The sequence below is a fragment of the Malaya genurostris genome, chromosome 1 (assembly GCF_030247185.1).
Source record: "Malaya genurostris strain Urasoe2022 chromosome 1, Malgen_1.1, whole genome shotgun sequence".
NCBI lineage: Eukaryota > Metazoa > Arthropoda > Insecta > Diptera > Culicidae > Malaya > Malaya genurostris.
This window is the reverse complement of record NC_080570.1, coordinates 72,605,349-72,626,945: the sequence shown is the minus strand read 5'-3', so window position 1 is coordinate 72,626,945 and position 21,597 is coordinate 72,605,349. Positions and strand designations below refer to the sequence as shown.

The 21,597-nt window shown below is 35.3% G+C and overlaps 1 protein-coding gene across 7 annotated transcripts in view; it reads left to right on the top strand.

The window, feature by feature from the left end:
- The first annotated feature begins 6,768 nt into the window (after positions 1–6,768).
- The window catches only part of LOC131440443 (torso-like protein), a 71,243-nt gene continuing 56,414 nt past the window's right edge, over positions 6,769–21,597 (top strand). For 4 of the 7 annotated variants that reach the window (XM_058611719.1, XM_058611722.1, XM_058611720.1 and 1 more), the window contains exon 1: positions 6,971–7,495. The gene's annotated coding sequence lies outside the window, so the exon portion shown is untranslated. Of the gene's footprint in view, positions 7,496–7,974; positions 7,996–21,597 lie in introns of those variants that run through there. The other 3 variants (XM_058611724.1, XM_058611723.1, XM_058611725.1) reach the window with 3 other exon arrangements.

Here is a 21,597-nt window from a genome sequence, read left to right as displayed (position 1 = left end):
AGAAAGTTTTGAACATTCGATAACTCAAAGAAGTAAAAGTTTTCGTGTTTTGCTTTTCTCATATAGAAAGGTTATGCAATTATTGTAAACACCGATTTTTCAACCGAAATATCCGAGATGGGTACTTTTTGCCTTTCTCATACAGAAAGGTTATACAATGGGCTGGGGTCCACTAGGAGATTGATAGTACCTATTAGCTCTCTCCAGACAGTACCAGCCTAGATGGTGTGTGGAATCCGGCGGAAGAAATTAACCAAGATTAGATCCACTGGGTTCCTACTTCCATGTCGTAAAAGGCGACAATTGCAGGAGTTTCTTTTTCCTTTCAGTTATCAGATATTTTCAATGTTTCACTTCTGATTACTCTATTTTACCAAATTATCTCTTTATTCAACCTATCAATTTTCGTCTAGCATCGGAGAAAAGTTTTATTTGGAATGTTTTCTTCTTCCATGTTTTTGATTGTCTTTCAGGATTCTTAATTTAATGATAAAAATCAACTATTGCACAAATCAGTTGATATTACAACATTAATAACAGAGATAACATATATCGGTATATTGAATACATAGTAAAAAAACACTTGATATTAATATTTCAAACAATAAATTTGCCCAGATCAACCGTGAAATCTGTTGATCTTTATTTGGTGGTTTAAAATGATTTTATAACAACTGTTTAGAATATGTCAATGCAATGAATCAACTATTTTGTCTAAATCCTATTCACTCGTTTATTTTGTATCACGAAATTTCATTTATAAAAAATAGGGAAGTTTTTATTCTTTACGCGATAGTATTGCAAATTTTTCTTCAGTTTCCTCGAATAAGAGCTGTGAATCAAGACTTCCCGGGACTTCAGTATAGGATATTGTTGAAACGCTCACTCGGGAAGTCAGTGAGTTTAGTGGTGCATCCGAGCATCTTGAAACCAGAACATACTGAGTCGCGCGCGAATAATACCAATACTGACACTTGTGGAGTGCGTAGTAGTATATACGGCATCTGGTAACAACAAGTGTTGGACTAACATCCCTTCCCATTCCTTAGACGATCTACGTTCGGGCCTGGCCGGCGCCGGTACTGATCAATGAATTCTAGGATTACCAGAAAATGTACATTGAAGGATGATTTACCAGTCCCAGGTCAGATCATCTAGAAATTCCCTGTACAATTTCAGCTAATCCCGATCAGTAACGGAGTAGCAACCAGGGGTGGTCGCTCAAGCTCAAGCTCATACAGAAAGGTTATACAATCACTGTGAAAACCGACTTTTCAACCGAGGCCCGGAGGGCTAAATGTCATATACCATTCGACTCAGCTCGACGAACTAAGCAAATGTCTGTCTGTGTATGTATGTGGGTATGTGACAAATAATGTCACTCGATTTTCTCAGAGACTGCAGAACCGACTTTCACAAACTCGGATTCAAACGAAAGGTCTTATGATCCCATAGATCGCTTTTGACTTTTATCTCGATCCGACATCCGGTTCCAAAATTACAAGGCAATATGTGCAAATCTATGAGATTCCGACTTCCGGTTCCGGTATTACAGTGCGATTAGTAAAAATTTTCAATTACGTGAGTATTTTTTCACAAGCGATGGCGATACGAGGTGCACATTTTTATAAAATTCACTGGTAAATTCATCTAGTTGGCAGATCTTGTTATTGATGGATATATAAATCTACTTTGGGACTACTAGTGCCCGGTTTCCGCATCGGTTCTACCGATTTTCACAAATCATGATTCAAATTAAAGCTCCCAGGGTCTTTAATGACACTGTGCAATTTCATCTAGGTCCGACTTCCAGTTCAGAAATTTAAAAAAAAGTATTAAAACTTTTAAAATTTAACACAAAATGATGCAAAATCGGTGTGCGTCGATACGTGCTGGTACACAAGAAGAAGAAAACTCACCCACCTAGCATGCTTTGTTCATTTTTGTATAGCGTGCAGGGTTGCCACATTTAAATCTATATTAACTTGACATAACTGTTTACAAATTCAAAAGGTTATGGTAGTTTACACCAAAGAAATTTTTTGATTTTATTCAAGTTTGAAAAAGAAAATCTTGACAGAACTATCTAGTGATAAAAAACACAAGTAATATGAGAAAGGTACCATTACACCACTAGGTGGATTAAAAAAGGTTTTTATTTGCTAATTTCAGTAAGACCGTTCGCTTTCTCGTTGCCATCAATCTCTCTGTGACCAGGGACCCAACAAATGGTGGTTGAAGAGTCATAAGAAAATTCAATGGTTTCTATGAATGGATGCTGATCCACCGAATTTAAGAGCCGAAAGGACCGATAATGAGTCTGAGAATATAACGACGGCAAGGTGTTCTGGTTCACTGGAAATGGTCGTGGCTATGGCCATGGCTTCGGCTGAGAGTATAGAGCATTGTGAAGGGAGCCGAAGTGTGAGTCTGGTTCTGATTCCGCTCACTCCGATTCCCACCCTACCTTTGTCCTCAGAGCCATCGGTAAAGATTTTTATATGATTCCAGTATTTTTTCTCGACTAACTCTCGGTATTTTAATTGTGGAAGTATCGCTAGCTTTGACAGCTGTCGATAAGGAAATATTTATGTTTTAGCCAGAGTCCGACCACACGCGTCCTCTCATTTGGCGAACGGAGACATGTTTGTCCTGTCCTGTTAGATTCCAGAAAGGAATCTAATTTTCGATTCTAGAGAGCAATCCTAGGGCCTTTTATATGAGCTTCACTTGCAGCATCCCAATCGAAAGGTAGTATACCAGCCTCCACGCAGGTTGTATGAATGGGGATGCTAGAGAGTAATCCTGATGCGTATCGTGCGGTACCATGATAAAGCGGTAATAATACGTCATAAAGACCGTGCAGGTCATAACAGGTAATTTCTAGACCATAGTCAATTCTACTGCATATGTGAGCTCTGTTTATGGTAAGGGTGTTAGTTCGGTTAGACCGTGGGTGTTAGGAGGTTTGTGTGTGTGTATGTATGTAACATTTTTTTGAACTCACTTTTCTCAGAGGTTATCTTTAAATGAAAGTTCTCATGGTCCCATACAAAACTCCTGAATTTCATCCGGATCCGACTTCTAGTTCCAGAATTAAGGGTAAAGTGTGTAGAAAATCTTATAGCGTCACTTGGGCTGAGGCCAGTAGGTTGCGTATAACCACGTGGCTCACTCTGCGTATTAAATTTCTCTCCATGTTCTCTCGCATCTCGATGGGCCGGGTGGTCAAGAAAGTTTTGATATTCTCGGTTACAAGTTTGACTACATCACATAAAATCCAATAAAGTTACCGCTTGTTTGGCAGCCTTTCTGAGCCGATTTTATTTCTCTCTCATGTTTCGTTACGTTACCAGGAAACTGAAGCAGAAAAAATGGCGTCGCCATAGAAATCGACATACCTTCACAAAAATAACATTCTCTTCATTTTTATCGTGACAACACCTATGTTTTTATGCACTTATCGCATTTAAATTAAATTATCTGGACATTGGTAGGATAGATTTTTGATCCATGCTTTTGAAGGCGAGATATTCAAATAACAAGTTGAAAGTTGCCGTTTTCAGCTATGCAATTTTTCCTTCAGAAAAAAGACTTTCCCGACCGCTAAAGTCAAACAATCATTCTGAAATTTCCACAGAATAATCTAAACTAATTTTCTAAGAGATTGTCAGTTGGGTTTTTTTTTATATTCGTCACCGTTTCTGAGAAAATCAGATTTGAAGCGTAAAAATAGCCCTCTAAATCACCCTAAAACACACTGGCATCAGCCCTTAAAGTGGCGAAACAAAAAACGTGAAACATCTACTAAACTGGCTTCAAAACTACTACAATTGGTAGTCAACAACCCGAGCTGGCTATCCTCGGTTCTTGGTTTTCGATTCTGGAAACACATAACAAAAAACCTAAACTGGCCCAAAACTACTTCAATCAGTAGTCATTGTCAGCAGATGGTCAAACAAAGTAATTTCGGCTTTCCTGGTTTCCGATTTTCAATTACCGACCGGATATTGCAGCCTTTTCTCGAACCGATTTCGATTATACCGGTTCCCGGATTCTGGAAAACTATTTTGAAGATCAACACATTTATATATGGGAATATGAGAAAGGCATCATTACACCACTAGGTGGATTAAAACAGTTTTTTTTAAATAACGGCCTGTCAAAGCCATCACCCTTTAAACTACTTAAGATAGTTGAGAGAAAAGAACACTCACAGTTTGCAATACTACACACTCAGAAAAAATCGAGCGAACTGAGACGGGCATATTCGAACGTCAAAATGATATAATTCAACACATGTTTCATGCATTCTGCTATGTTTTTACTGCTAAAATATGTAAGTTTACGAACCCGCGTGAATGTCACTCAGAAAAAAATTATGGATGCTAGCAGTGACAAAATATAACTTATGATGGAATTCGGCTCTTAAAAATATATCAGTATGCACTAAATATGTCATTTTTGACGCTGGAATGTGACCGATTTAGAAGACATAAAATAACACGATTTTTTCCCCTAAATTTGCAATGTATGTTTGCTACAGATTGAAGTCATTTTTGTACAGTTAAGACATTCGAGGAAACAACTATTTTCGGTCTAACCATAATACACGCAGAGAAAAAATTGTAAATATAACTAAATTTGGGTTTCTCGCAACGATTTTTTTTTGTTAAAATAGTGACAAAAGAAATCTGGTTTGATATAGAAAACATTTCTGCTTGAAACTACTAAACATGATAATCAATTTTACTCAGTGGGTTAGTTTGTTTCAAACGACATTTTGATAAAAACAACAAATATTTTACTTGTGCGTTCCTGTCAATTTCTTGACAAAGAGTTTCACAGTGAATTCAATTTGAAAAATTTGTTATGAATGAACGAACTTAAGATAAAGTTAAGAATTATTGCACTTTAAATTCACAAACATTTTAGTTGAAATAAATTACCTTAAATTTAGCTATTCTAACTAGCGCATTTGTTTTTTGAAATCATACATTTCTGTTCGTTTTTAAGAATAAAATGATTTCTTTCAAACTAATAATTTACAAGGTAGTTTTTGATACTACATTTATTTCGATTTGTATTCGTTTTAAAATTCCTGGAAAAACAATTATTTTCGATTTTGAAATTTTTTAAGACGTTTCGTCATTGCCGTTGCTAGATGGTCGATTAACATACGACAATTCGGTTCGATGCTCCACCATTCCGGCCAAAATAATGATCCAGCATCAAATAATTTATGTAAAGAAAATTTGTTATGTAATGATATACAAATTTCTAATATATTCTTAATTATCAATACGTACACTTGAATTGTTGAAAACCCCCTAGGAAATGAAAGAATGCTCTGGTTTATGCGCGCGAGAAAAAAATTACTCTGGGTTATATGAAAAACAAACTAATATGGTCCATTTGAATAGTAAACTTAGTTGTATCATTACACAAATAAGATCATAGATCAATTGAACCAAGTTTTTTCTTCATATAGAGGTATAGCAGGATTGAGTCAACAAGGACATTGCCGATAACATTAACTCAACTTTGGTTGACATGCAATAAATAGTTAGTTTATTTCAACAATAAACTTAGCCTGAACAAATATATTTTTCGTATGGTTGAACAAAAATGTTTATTCAAATCAAACAGGGATCATTGTTTTTGTTGAAGGGAGAAATTGGTTTGTAACAATCATATTCTAGCTTGAAATGAATATAAATCAAATTTAAAAAAAACTACTAACTGTTTTGTTATTTTAAACATTCCTCTAAATCGAAGTGAAGTTTTTGGCCTCTGTTTTCAGTTCTTCCGGGAACTGATAGCCAGTAAAATCAAAATGTAATTTTTTTGATAATCTGCCAACAAGATTTACAAATTAGAGAAATTTTTGCAGCTTTTTAAATGGTTTCTTCGGAACCTTGAAATTTACCCTTTGGCTTTTTTAAAGGCAATTTTCATCTATATTTTCTCCCAGGAACATGATTTGAATTTGAATTTTCCATAAGGAAACTTCAGAACATGATTCTTTGCCGTAATAAATGTGGATGTCACGAGAGCAGCATTATGTTCCTTCAAATGACATTGGCGGATCAGCTGGAAACCCATTAACCGAGGTTGGTGTTGCCATAATGAAACAAATATTGTTTTACCCACGTCTTAAATAGTTCCGGCCAAAACATTTTGCGCGGCTCAATGGTTTCCAGTTTGCTAACGCTACACGCTAAATCAATCAACGCGTTACCAAATTTAATCAATACATTTATGTAGTCGTTTGTGGTCGCTGAATTGTCCTTAGATTTCAATGGTGCAACGTTGTTAAACAATTGTGAGAATTCTTTTCTGCTACGCTTTGCTTGCAACAAGTAACACGTAATTTGCGTGGTGTGCTCAATATATCAGTGTATATTACCGCACTTAGCACGTGTATCGAGTTTGCAAACATTATTCGTTATGTATACTTCATTTAAACAGCCATATTTGACAAAGTTACCTTACCGCGTAGAATTCTCGTCTGGCGTCTGATGAGCGCCGATCTTGAAGCGCATGTGCGTTTACTGCATGAAATGTGTTTAAAGTTCGCGGGCGCGCAGCCAAAATATATGCCTCCGTGCGCGGCGCTTGTGGTGGGTCAGCTCGAAAGCCTTCACACCAGCGACTACAATTTTGTATGGTGGTTCAGTTTGTTTACGGCCGCACATCGCTACACGGAGTCCGATTCGTTGGTTCGCTTTTTTCCTTATTATTGTTTGCGTTGAGTCAGTTAGTATCGATACACATAATGGCAACGGTGGTGGCATCTGCGACAGCCGATTCAGGCGAATATAGTTCTATATTATACACAATGCACGCTACACACCACTATCTGTGAAGCGGTGAAGAACTCGGAAGCCCGCATACTTCGAGCAGCGCAGAACTTCGCAATCGAGGGAGCTCCCGGTAGCAGATCAGTATCCGACTGGCAGTGGTACGATCGAGAACAGTTTTGAAGAGTTCGCGATGTCTTGGTTTTTTTTTTATTTTTCAATAGTATAATATATATTTTCAGGCACACTGCTTAAGCTCTAAGATGCCAAGGGTATTTCCTAATCTTAATTAACGACTAACTTAAAACTAGAATAGTATCATTAGATTATGTCGTCTAGAATTTTTGAAAAAAGCTTTTAGCTGGTATTCGGCAGGTGTCGCGCGATGTCTTGGTGATTTGACGTGCAGTGTTGTGTGATTAAGAAATCGAAAAAGTGCTTAGCAGTGCGTTGAGCCGTGTGTTGTGACTGTCATATACTTAGAAGCTTTATGACACCTATAATAAAAATCATCACCTCAGTTTGTGATGCATACTTGAGTAGCTTGCCGTTCTCCGATGCTCAGATGATGCTAATAACTCCTCGACAAGGACGTCCAAAGATATTGTGAAATCGATACTGCATATGAATGCACTCAGTATTGCTGGATGCTGCAAACATCAGAGATCTAAACGCATCCAGAAGTGAATAAGGTAGTGCAGCGAGTAATTTTTGAAGTAGGGAACAAGTTCTAAAACAGGAGTGATATTTTTATTGGACTCATCTGCATGAACTATAAAAAATAATTTCTGATCCAACTTGCAAATAGCTTAGAAATTACTTAATTTATATTAACTACCAGAGCCGCCTTATGCAACCTCTGAAACAAACTTCACATACAAATCCAATGTATTACACTCGATGTAATAAATCTGACCAACAATCGGTCAGCATGAATAACCCCAAGGTGCGGGTCTGTTTGTAGGCATAGTATAAAATACACCCCACTCACTGCTAAACTTAGTGTACCATAACGATGGCAGGAACGCGGTGCTTCCTTCCTTCGTGCTAGGACCAACTGGCAATGCAGTACCATGCAGCTGGCGCCGGTCGATGGTCCATATCACACAAAAGAAATTGATTTTCAACCCAGAGTATGTGCTAAATAGTGTTTATGCAGTTATGATTCATCGATCTAATTACTCATGCAATGGTAAAACTGGATTTGAGTTTTAAACAGTATTGTTCGTTTCCAATGACATTACAGTACACTAAGAATCGATTCTCGAGCTTTGCATAATGACTTTTTACTGATTGCTCAGGAATCAGAATGTTCTTTTCCGGGGCTCGTTAGAATATTATTTTGATATCTCGGAAAAGGACATTAATCAATGAATAATAAATATACCGAAATATTTACGTTCTCCGAGACAGTGTGTTATTTTTTACCAAAATTCGGCGAGACAATAATATCAATAAAAAAACATAAAAATTCAAGTACTTTTTATATTCTCTATTTGATATCTGTTCTGTCTCCACACAGTTAAAAAAAACCCTGTGATTTTACATCTTATTAGATGCACATAAATGGAGCGTCGCAGCTCACACAAATTTACGTGGAAGAACATTTAATATTGTGTATAAAACTCTATACATGAAACTCATTGAAATAAAAAAAAGAATACTAAGAGCAACCGTCGCGCGACTTGAACCGAGAATCATTGGATAGCGAGTACGTCTGTTAATCGACCGGGCCACAGAAGCATGCATCTGCTTGGCTGATAAAAGGTGCATTTGAATTCATACAGTCGAAACCAGTAAAATTCAAGCTCATCTAACATTAATTCATTACAAATGAGATTTTCCGTCATTTGACAAATTAGGTCTTTATGAATTACACCGTATGAGGGATTAAGTCACCTGTAAAATTAAATTTTTTTTGGTGTGCAGCTAGAGACGTTGAGGAGTACTTGAAATAAATGTAAATTCAAATTGAATATTATTAAAACGCGTTACTTTCTCAACCCAATAGTTTTTGATATTATTATTTCATCAGTAAAAACACCCAATTACGGATAATTCGGAAATTCATGATTTTTTACTCTGCGCTTTTACCGAGCTAACAGTAAAAATTTGCTGAGATTTTCTGTAAATTTGGGATCGTTGAGATTTTCTGTAATTATACATTTAACCGAGATTTAGCAAAAAAAATTTCAACAGATGATTTCTAGGACTTGTTAAATAATATTTCAAATTCATGTTCGGGTTTACATATAAAACATGTAAGTACAAATCGTAAATGCAATTGTGACTCATAAAAAGAGTTAAACGGTCCGAATAATAGAAATCGTTCAAATTGGGGGCTACCCCGTTTGTATTATGACTATTTTGAATAACGCCGTTTGGTATAAAAGTTATTTGGTAAATGGCTATTTGGCATAATAATTATTTTGCATAACAGATCAACATGTTGCACAGATAAAAATATTTTGTGAATTTACATTTATTTTCATGCACATATTTGGAGCAGGCAATTGACTGGAAGGTTACGTTACAAAACTATGCGGTTTGTGAATATACAATCTTGTTCAATGAAAAACTAAATGCATTGCAATGTAATTTTACATCAACCATGGTTTAAAATCAGATTTTCGTTTCAACTGAAGTCTATTTCATAGTACTATTGGTTTACATGTCGTGTAAGTTTCATCTTTTCTTTCTGAGTGCTTAATACACATAATTTTGCGATTACTCGACTTTCAATCAACTAATAGTGATACAATCGGATACAATATCTTTGCTTCGGCTCTAAGAAGCAACACCGTAGATAAAATATTTTGAAAATAGTTCAATACTGCTGTTACAGCGACGTGAAAACTCGAAGCAAATACACCTACACAGGACAAAGTAATGAACTTTACACGACATGTACTTCAAAGATATAAAGATGAAATAGGCATCAATTGAATCACAAATTTGATTGAAAACCATCATTGATGTCAAAGTAAATTAGAATACATTGATTTTTCAACGAATTATACAACATATTTTAATTCACGCTTAGTTTTGCTTTTAAAGTAAATTGAAAAGTAATTATCTGAGGAGTAACTTTATATTCAATATCCTGCTCCAAATATGTGCGTGAAAATAAATGTAAACGCCACTGATGTTACGAGATAGTAACAGACACAGATACTAGCTATTTGCAAGTTTCACCAGTGTATCAGTTCTATCTCGTGATATTATAATGATAATGGATTTTATTTTATTTTAAAACTATTTAGTTCATTCTACTAATAACTCAAAAAAGTAATTCTTGATTGAGATTGGATTTCCACTTCTATTATTTACATGATTTGGTTATCGTTTCTTTCGCAAACTTGCCATGCGGAAGGGAGGATAGAAACGTACAAATTATTTTACTTACACAGTTCAAAATATTTGTGTGATGTTTCATCTTAAAACATGCACATAAATGGAGTATTGCAGTTTGAATTACATATCAATAAACAAATTATTCATTTAAAAAAAAAACATTTTACAATTTATGGTTGCAACAATGCTAAAAATTGGCTGTAATATAGTTTTCGAAAACCTATTTCTAATTTATACATTAATTAACAATATCAATCATAAAAATGAAATTATTCAGGACTATTCGCTATTCTATCTAATTTATTACAACTATTGTTATAAATTTCTACTTTCGGACTTCTGTATATATATATATATATATATATATATATATATATATATATATATATATATATATATATATATATATATATATATATATATATATATATATATATATATCAAATTCAAAAATAATTGTGATACACACGTTTCAAAATCTGTTACGATTTTGATACTGCTAGAGTCTTTTTTGGTATGATTTATGTTATTTGAACCGCTTACCAGCCAAAAATATTTCAATCGCAGTTTGAATTACATGAATTGTTACAAAATATTTTTGAAATAAATTACTCCAGTTGTTATAATTCAGTTATTACAATCTGATCGGGTTGGATTTACTAACCGAGTGTAAATTACAGTCGTTCTCAGTTACATTTACTCAAATATTACATAAAATCTTTACGAATGAAATTCTCTGTCTTTTGACAGTTAATGTTTTTATAAACTGCATCGTATGTAGAAATAGGCCATGAGCTTTTTTCTATATGAACTAATACAAACATCGAGTTGATTTAATTGTAGATTGCATGGGTTTTTATCTAAATTTGTTTAGTTTTAAACTTGCCCCTGTTTTTTTTTTATCCGCAGCTGCAAATATCTTGCCAGAAGATAAGATTGGTTACCAATTAAACGGTAAAGACAAATTTGAACTTGCGGAAGACCTTGTCCAATAGATTTACGGAACTTTTGTTAGGATCAAAGTTAAAAATATTATATAGGGATGGAGTCATGCTCAAACCTTGAGTAACACTTGCTCGTGTTGGTAGTGATTCACATTTACAATTCTAATAGCTTTTGATCAAATGAGTTGAAAACTGGGAGTTGGACATTTTGATTATTAAACCTTTATACCAACCACTTTCGAATATATATGTCTATACCTAGAAATGTAAGTTCAGTGGATAAATCAGAAGATATATTTGGTTTTACCATGTTAATTACCCTAGCAAGTTGATGAGTTGTTGAATGCTCAAGACGAAATGCACACTGCTCCGGTTAAGCAATTTAATTCTAATTTATTCAAGACATCTTTCGAGCTATATTTTTCATTTTTTTTCCAATAGAAGAAAGTTGTTTTTTTCATCCGTTAAGAAAGTAGGCTAATGCATTTGTTGAAATTTTTAGCAAAAAGTAACATCGAGAAGATAAGCATAATAAATCATACATCATTATTTGGAGCATTTATATTCTTAAGCTTTCTAATGATTGGCCTAATTTCATTATAAATCGTTTCAGTAATGTTATCCCGAGACAATATTTGGGTCAAAATACGATCATATTTGTGCAAGTTTTCGTTTTCAATAGGCGTTTGTAGATATTCTCAAACTTCTGAGCAAGCTTTTGGACTATTTGGCTGTTTATTAGGAGTATTCTCCATTCGAGTATGTTGCTGTGCATTAGAACAGAGAAAATAAAAATAAACAAACGTGTCGAACAGCTGACAGCCACGTTAGTGCCTTCATCATTTAGCAACCACATCATATTTTCATGGTACAATTTTGAAATGGAAATTTTAATCTATAGGCATTTTTCACAGAAATGGCAGATTGCGCTTATCACCATTTCTAATGTTTTTAATCGCAATATAACAGCAATGTACAATCGGTTTGTTTTGCCTTTTTACTAGAATTAAATGGAACTGAATCATGTAAATATTATTCCTCCCAGAGCTAACGTGAAAGTCAATCAATTTGTTCTGGATGATTAATAAATACTCAAGCAACAATAAGTACTTTCTCGTTACTGAAATACTCAATAATGTATTCTTGAACCTGCTTAGAATTTCGTTGTTTCATCGCGTTCTTGTGTAAAAGTTATTTAAAAAATGGGCCGCTTAGAATGCTATTCCTGAATTTCAAAAACTACTTAAGTCTAATCATTTGCTTTGATTTACTTTGATACTTGGGAATCGGTTTAATTCCGACTAATGTTGTTGTAACACATGGATCAATAAGTCCCGAGACTAACAATGGAAACAACATTTTTTTTGCAATTTTTTTTATTCATCAGTATAATCACCTTTTAGGGTGATACAATGGTTCCAACGTTTTTCTAATTTTTCAATACCATGTTTATAAAAAACATTTATGTTTTGCTTCAAAATAAGCTTCAGTTTCAGCGATGACCTCCTCATTTGAGCCAAATCTTTTTCCTTGGAGCATTTTTTTAAGATCAGCAAAGAGCCAGTAGTCACTGGGTGCTAAATCTGGCAAGTATGGGGAGTGAGGAAGCAGATCAAAGCCCAATTCGTTCAATTTCGCCATTGTTTTCATCGACTTGTGGCAGGCTGTTTTTGTTCCATCGAAAGCAATCGCGGCACCCACTTGGAAAAAAACCTTTTTCATGCTCAATTTTTCATGAAGGATAGTAAATACTCTTCCATATGATATCTGTGTCATCTCAGCAATCTCACGGAGCTTCACTTTACGATCTTTCATTATAATTTTTGTCACTTCACTCACATTTTCCGGTGTAACGGCTTCCACAGGTCTACCCGAGCGTTCCGCGTCATTTGTGTTTAAACTCGGCGAACCACCGACAAATCGTTGCTTTTGATGAACAAGAGTCCGGATAACATTTTTCAATCCATTGGTTTGCTTGCACGGTGTTTGTACCCATTAAAAAACAATGTTTCATCAAAACACGAAACTCGGTTTTTCCATTTTTTAAACAAACTACAAAACGACTTTACTCCAACCTCGATAACTCAGCTGTTTCTGGTCGGATCGACTTAAAATTTTGACCCGTTTCAAGCAAAGGTTAGTACTCTAGAAAGACGTGGTTACTGGTTTACTACGAGCGCCATCTCTGCTTTTGTCTCGGGACTTATTGATCCATGTGTTAGTTACAATAACAGTTCTGTTTTAATTCTATTCATGTTTTTTTCAAACAACCCATATTTGTTAAAATTATCAAGTTCTGGTTAAAAAAACATTTTTTGATTTGAATTAACGATGTTGTAAAAGGTTACAACTTCAGGAGTTTCTCTTTTCCTACTTTCAGTTATTAGAACTCTTTTTATTAAACTATCACTTAGCGGTTAGTGGAATGAACCATATCGCTTTAGAATAAAATTAATTCTATTTAATTGTACTACAAAATCTGTACTATTTTACCACTAACGTAAAGAGATAGTAACATACACAGGTTCTAGTATTTCGGTGTGCTATTTGCAACCTTTATCGGTGTATCAGTTCTAAGTCTAACTTAGCGACGTAAAGATTTTATGTGGAATTGAAAAAAAAATTATTCTAAATGAAAGTGTTTTTCTTTATTCTTGATTTATCAATAGTTTGTTTTCCTACCTATTTCTTCGAACTGATCTGAAAAAAATTTTTTTTCTTCTTTTAATAGGTTGTTGTGAGCTCAATTCATACGCGTTTCTCATCGCTTATCATCATGTGGTGATATGTTAGGGGAACTTACATTGAAACTGTTTCGTTTAGTTGTTTGCAGTTTTCTTCATTTCACACGCTTCTTTTACTAACTTAAATCTCGAATCTAGTTAGTTTGCTAATGCAAATTCTAAGCCGTCTGGAAAGTGGTGAGCCCAATATGTCTATATCCCTTGTCTCTTTTTCGAACATGACTATTCGTCAGCAATAAAATAGTTTCACCAGAAAAATGAGTGTTATTTTATTGATTTTGTACACAAATTTCTAACTAAATATGAAGTATGAGTGCTTTAATTAGTGTTCCTGTGATCAACTAGGAATCTGGAAGAAATGCGAATTGTATAGTCTGACTAGATCTCGGATTCTTCGAAGAGCCAAGTCTGAATTCTTGGTTCAGACTTCTTGGTAGTTTTAGATATTTCTAGTGGAAAAAGACGACAAATTCAAAATTTGTCTTAGAACTGTGAGGATGAGACAGCTACAGAGCATAAAGTTTCATTGTGATATAAACCGAGGATCAGTAAACTTAATTTTATCATTATCATATCACCTTAGTGTATGACGAATTTGCCTTCAATTAAAATAACTCCATATTTCTCTCTAGGTAACCGGCTGCCTAAAGATTGATAAAATACTATAAGTTTAAAAATTAACTTTTCGTTCTAAATTTACCGATCCATTTCGACTATAATAAAAAGACGGTAGATTATTTTTTATAAAATAATTGTCCTTGCTATTTTGGTTTCGGTTGGTTTCAAATCGATTGACTACCGTCCTGAGAATTTTAACTGTACACACTTAAAAAAAACCATGTGATTTTACATCTTATAAGATGCACATAAATAGAGCGTCGCAGCTCACGCAAATTTACGTCGAAGAACATTTAATATTATGTCTAAAACGGGGCTACCACGTTTGGCATAAAGTCGTTCGGCATAATACCGTTTGGCATAGCGCCGTTTGGCATAATAGTTATTTGGCATAATGGTTATTTGGCATAACAGTCATTTGGCATAACAGATGAACATGTTGCTTAATGGAAATTGTTTTTATTTACTGAAATTTTGTAAGGTCTAATGCGGCTACGCCTCATCATTTTTAATGGCCTGCTGTCTGACCTCGCTGCCGCTCGTTCGGACCTAACTGAGGGATAGCTCCTAGCTTTGGGTAATCCGAGCAAATGCCCGCAACTAGACAGAGGTGATTTCTGCGGGGGCGCCGTCTCGACCTGAATCATCTATGACGAACAGAAGTTTGTGCTAGCACTAAGTGAGTTGCTTGTATGAAATGACAGTCTACAGAATTTTAAAAATAAAATATAGTAATGCTATTTCACGTAATATTATCGAAATATTCGGACCGAATATAAAATTCACACATTTCGTTCGAGTTTTCCTTGCAAAACATCACTCGATCGAAGAATAAACGAAAATTTACATTAGATAAAAATATTACGAATCCAATTATTATTATGACAAATGTCATTATGCCAAATGACCATTATGCCAAATGGCCATTATGCCAAATAACTGTTATGCCAAATAACCATTATGCCAAACGGCGTTATGCCAAACAGTATTATGCCAAATGACCTTATTCCAAACGGGCCGCCCCCGTCTAAAACTCCATAAATGAAATTCATTGAAATAAAAAAAAAGAATACTGAGAGCAACCGCCGCGACTTGAACCGAGAATCATTGGATTGCAAGTAGGTCTGTTAATCGACCGGGCCACAGAAGCATACATCTGCATGGCTGGTAAAAAGGTGCATTTAAATTCATACAGTCGCACCTGTTAGCAGAACCCAAGTTACAGTCAAAACCAATGAAATTCAAGCTCATCTAACATTAAGTACACAGCAACAAATTATGAAATTTACAGATGACGCAAATCCAGATATGACACAATTCATAAGAACGTAATCCGTGAAACGATTGAATTTCACAAAAATGATCTAAATATACGTCACAAATACCCCGCTTTTCAAGCAAACGTGTAAATTTACATGTTTTAGCACTTAAAAGTATGTCAGAATGCATTAAATATAAGTTAGAATTATTGTGAAATTGAGTCATTTTTGACGCTCATATATGTCGGTCTCAGAAGACGTAAATTTACACGATTTTTTCTAGGTGTGTAATTACAAATGAGATTTTCCGTCATTTGACAAATTAGGTCTGTATGAATTACATCGTATGAGGGATTAAGTCACCTGAAAAATTCAATTTTTTTTGTGTGTACCTGACGCATGTCACTTCTAAATTGAAACATTACACAGAAAGAAAAGATGAAACTTACACGACATGTAAACCAATAGTACTATTAAACAGACGTCAGTTGAAACGAAAATCTGATTTAAAACCACACACTTAAAAAAAATCCTGTGATTTCACATCTTATTAGATGCACATAAATGGAGCGTCGAAGCTCACGCAAATTTACGTGGAAGAACATTTAATATTGTGTCGAAAACTCCATACATGAAATTCATTAAAATAAAAAAAAAGAATACTGAGAGCAACCGCCGCGACTTGAACCGAGAATCATTGGATCGCAAGTTCGTCTAGTAATCGACCGAGCCACAGAAGCATGCATCTGCTTGGCTGGTAAAAGGTGAATTTAAATTCATACAGTCGCACCTGCTAGCAGAACGCAAGTTACAGTCGAAACCAGTAAAATTCAAGCTCATCTAGCATTAAGTCATTACAAATAAGATTTTCCGTCATTTGACAAATTAGGTCTTTATGGATTACATCGTATGAGGGATAAGGTCACCTGTAAAATTCAATTTTTTTTGGTGTGCATGATTGATGTAAAATTACATTGTAACAAATTATCTTTTTAGTCCTAACAATCGCTTCAGTTTCAGCGATAATTTCATCATTCGACGCAAATCCTTTTCAACAAAATTCTTTTTTAAATCTGAGAACAGAAAACAATCGTTTGGGACCAAATCTGGTGAATTTGATGGATACGATAGCAATTCAATTCTTGGAATTTAGCCATCGCAACGATACGTTGCAATTCCGATCAGCAGTGATAAAACACAGCACAGACTTCGCAAACATTTTTTTTTCATGTGTTCATTCAAAATCGTGGATACACGTCCATTTAATATTTTTCTCCTGCAATTTTGCTTTTCAAATTTCCATAACAATGGTATGACCAGCCTCATTTGCACGGACAGAGCGAAGTGCATCATTGGTTTTTACACGACCACGTTTAAATTCAGGAAACCAATCAATAATGAATGATTTGCTTGGAATATAAGACCATTGGTATCCTTTTCGCTTTTCCCTATAGAACTGTATTTTTCATTAAAACAGTGTTTTATCACCACACGAAATTAGTTTTTCTCCATCCTTCTAAAGTTCCAAAATCAAGCATCACTGAAACCAGAAAAACTTAAGCACTAATGCGGTAAATGACTTATAAATCGAACTTAAAACTCGTTGCTAACAACACACAAAAAATTGAATTTTGCAGGTGACTTAATCCCTCAAACGATGTAATTCATAAAGACCTAATTTGTCAAATGACGGAAAATCTCATTTTTACTGACTTAATATTGGATTAGCATGAATTTTACTGGTTTCGACTGTAATGTGCATTCGGATAACAGGTACAAACTGTATAAATTTAAACGTACCTTTTACCAGCCAAGCAGTTGTGTGCTTTTGTGGCTCAATCGATTAATGGACGTATTTTGTGATCCAATGATTCTCGGTTCAAGTTACGGCGCTGCCATTATTTTTTTATTTCAATGAATTTCATGTCATGGAATTTTAAATGTATTTGCACGTAAATTTGCGTGAGCTGCGATGCTCCATTTATGTGAATGTAATAAGATGTAAAATCACAGGATTTTTTCGAAGAGTTAAGTTTCCAGAAATGGACATTAATTTAAGTACCGATCTCGCTTGATAAGTATGCGAAGGAAGATTTACTAACCTAGAACCATTTCGTTTGCTCGGTCTACCCAAAGCTAGGTGCATACACCTTAGGAACATTTACCACTGTTAGGAATAAGCATCAACGAGATTCGGACTGCACGTATCAAAACGATGTGGGAAGTTGCATTGGGCATATTTTTTTACGTCTGGCTAACAGATAAGTATCAAATGCACATCATCAGCATATTAACACAAAGTTAATTAAGCAGAACATAACGTTGTGAACAAGTTTTTTTTTACTAGTATGTATCTGAATATCATGTAAATAAATTAAACGATCACGGAAATTCAATTCTTCTGCGAAAGTGAAACTAATAGAAGAAAAATTGCTAGAGGAAAGTTGAAACACAATATTGCTATGCCATTAAATAGATCCAAAGTATATTGTTTTTCAAACGACTTAAGGTGAATACAGTGCTCAAACTGTCGATCCATAAAAAAGTAACACCAGGGCAGTAGTGTAGGCCAAACACTATACCTCAGTGATGGGCATGAATGAAAATAGCTTATATGGGTTGCACTTGTTACAGTTGCAAAACGCTCAACATTGAGCCGACAGTCGGTTTGAAAAATATTTGCTATTTACATTCTGCCGGCACGGGACCGGCTGACTAGCCAACCGACCACACAATATAATTGAAAAAAAAGACTCCTAGGTTTGGTAGCAGCAAAAAACTTCATCAACATCGCCATCACTATCATCATCATCATCATCAGGCGGTCATGTGTAAAAGCGAACAAAGCTTCTTCATTTCGGAAGCATATTATTTCGATCAAGAAATTGACCTCGGCTGACACGGAGGTTTGATGTTTCAATGAGGAACTAATGTAAATGGAAATTTGGCAATAAGTTAGTGGCCCGGAAGTGAAAATGTACTTCGTGCTTTAGAAATCTAGTTACAAGCTTCTGTTTTGCCTTTCTCATATAGAAAGGTTATGCAATCACTTGAAAAACCGACTAGTGAAAATTGGCCCGGAGGGCCAAGTGTCATATACCATTCGACTCAGTTCATCGAGCTGAGCAATGTGTGTGTGTGTGTGTGTGTGTGTGTGTGTGTGTGTGTGTGTGTGTGTTTGTGTGTGTGTGTGTGTGTGTGTGTGTGTGTGTGTGTGTGTGTGTGTATGTGTCAAATAATCTCACTAGGTTTTCTCGGAGATGGCTGAACCGATTTTGACAAACTAGGATTCAAATGAAAGGTCTTCCGGTCCCATACGGAATTCCTGAATTTCATCCGGATCCGACTTCCGGTTCCGGAATTATAGGGTAAAGTGTGTTCAATATTGTACACCGTCACTTAAACCGGCGAAGCAAAAAACGTGAAAATTTTTCTAAACTGGTCTCAAAACTACACAAATCGATAGTCATTATCAGTAGGCAACTAAACAAACCGGTTCCGGCTATCCTGGTTCCCGGTATCCGGTTCCGGAAGTACCGGAAATAGTGGTCATATATACCAAAATGGATCTCACTCACTTTTCTCAGCGATGGTTTGACCGATTTCCACAAACTCAGATTCAAGTTCTTCCGGTTCCATACGGAATTCTTGAATTTCATCCGGATCCGACTTCCGAATCCGGAGTTATAGAGTGCGTACTAGAAGAGTTTGTGTGTCATGTTAGTTGGTGGCCGTACGAACCGACTTTGACTATACCGGTTCTCGTGTTCCGGTGCCGGAAGTGCATATAATAGTGAACCCATTTCGTTCTCTTAAGGATGGCTTACGAAATCAAAGCACTGTTTTATTCTGTATGTTATGCATAAACAATCACTTGGTTTCTTTCAAAAATCGAATACCGAAAATAGAATACCACAATATTATATGTACATGAGAAAGGCATCATTACACCACTAGGTGGATTAAAACAGGTTTTTTCTACTATTCATGCCACATTTTTGGTGGAAAATTTTACAATTGCTATTGTAATCGATCTATTTTCGAAGATCGACAACCAGTCTATGAGACAGAGTTTCACCAGATGACGTGACGATTGAACTCGTGAGTCGTAATGAATAATTGATTAATAGAGCGGTTATTTTGTCATCTGCATACTCTGAAAACACAAGCACAATAAAAAATTTTCATAAAAATAGACCACAGGGGACGCTTGCCGGCATGTAGTTGGTTGAGTATAACTCAGTGTCATTGATTATGCTCAAAAATTCAAATTTGTTAGTGTTTGTACGACTACGCTGGACACGGCTCAACGTACCCATCGACGGGTTTGGCTTGGAAAACCTTGAAAATGGAACCGGTGAGGCTTTCGCCAATTTTCTTGTCAATGCTTTAATTTCAACACTAAGCTGCGCTGCACACGCACGTGCTTAATTCATTCATGGGCATGTTCGTGTCTGATCAGAATGAATCGGTTCAATTTATTGGTAACTACCAAGCGGAAATTGTTTTAACAGTATTAGTTCTGCGTAGAAAACCGTTGTTGCTAATAGTTTTCTTGCCAAATATTACAAGTACATGCAGGAGAGAAAAAAAGTTCTGAACTTTGGTTGCGACCAGAAGAGTGCATATACCTATTTTCAAGTAAAGGAAAAAGTACGATCACAGCGTACTATTTTGTATACAGATTTTCGTGAAAACCTCACTTACTTGTGATTGTTCTATAAGACGCGGTAAAATCTTAGTACCGTACTTAATATCCGTATTAATATTATCACTTCGGCAGTATCATAGTAAAAACCGCGCTCATTGACTTAAGGATTAATTAAACATCTCTCTAAATAGGTAATTTCGCCGAAAGAATCATTTTCACAAATTTAGATTCGAATGAAAGATCTTTTGGTCCCATAGCCTGCTATTGAATTTTATTGAGCTTCCGGTTCGGGAGAAAAGGATTTAACCCCGAAAAAAAGCCTATTCTTAATCCACCTAGAAGTGTGACAATGCCTTTCTCTAGTCATTAGTACAGTCTCATCAAAACATGTGTTGTCCTTTTTTATAAGATCATTCCTGACACTAATTTCTCAAACCAAGTGTATCACTAATAATACATTTGAACGTGATCATAGGTCACTCTAATAGGACTCTAAAATAATTCTAATCTAATCTAATAGGACTCTAAAATAATTCTGTAGATAGAAAAAAAATGATTTGTCGATTACGACACTTCCCGGAATTTATTCAGAGAATTAAAAACGTGCTTAATCCACCTAGCAGTGAGATGATACCTTTTTTATCAATCCGCATGTGCTTTTTGCATGAATATTCTTCGGTGTTTCAGTTTTCATGACATTATTCTAATGTCCGTCGTTTTAAGTGGCAACTTGAGATTTTAATCACTCATTACTCTGTAATGTCGAAACTGCAAATCGGATCGAATTTGATTCTAAAAGTGTAACAATCGATTAAACATTCCATGATATGTCGAAGTAAGTTCCACTTGAGAGTTTAGTGTAATTTAAGGTACTTCCAGAGCCGGTATTCAGGAACCAGCATAACCCAAACCGATTCGTATATGACGAATAAATTGCAATATTTTTGAGTCCAACTTTAATTGTCATCTTCTATATCTCTGAAATTCGATTTGGCTTTTTTTGAGAAAACGATTGGGCTTTGAGAAACGATTCGATACTGGAACCGGAATTCGAAATTCGGTGTAGCCGAAGTCAGACAAATTCACCTGAGTAGCTGTATAGTTTACATTTGTTTCATAATGTTTGAAAATCAATGTAGACATCTTTGAGGAATCGTAGTGAGAAGTAATTTTTTTGGGTGCAATACAACCCAAAATGAAATAAGTTTATTTGGTCATCGACTA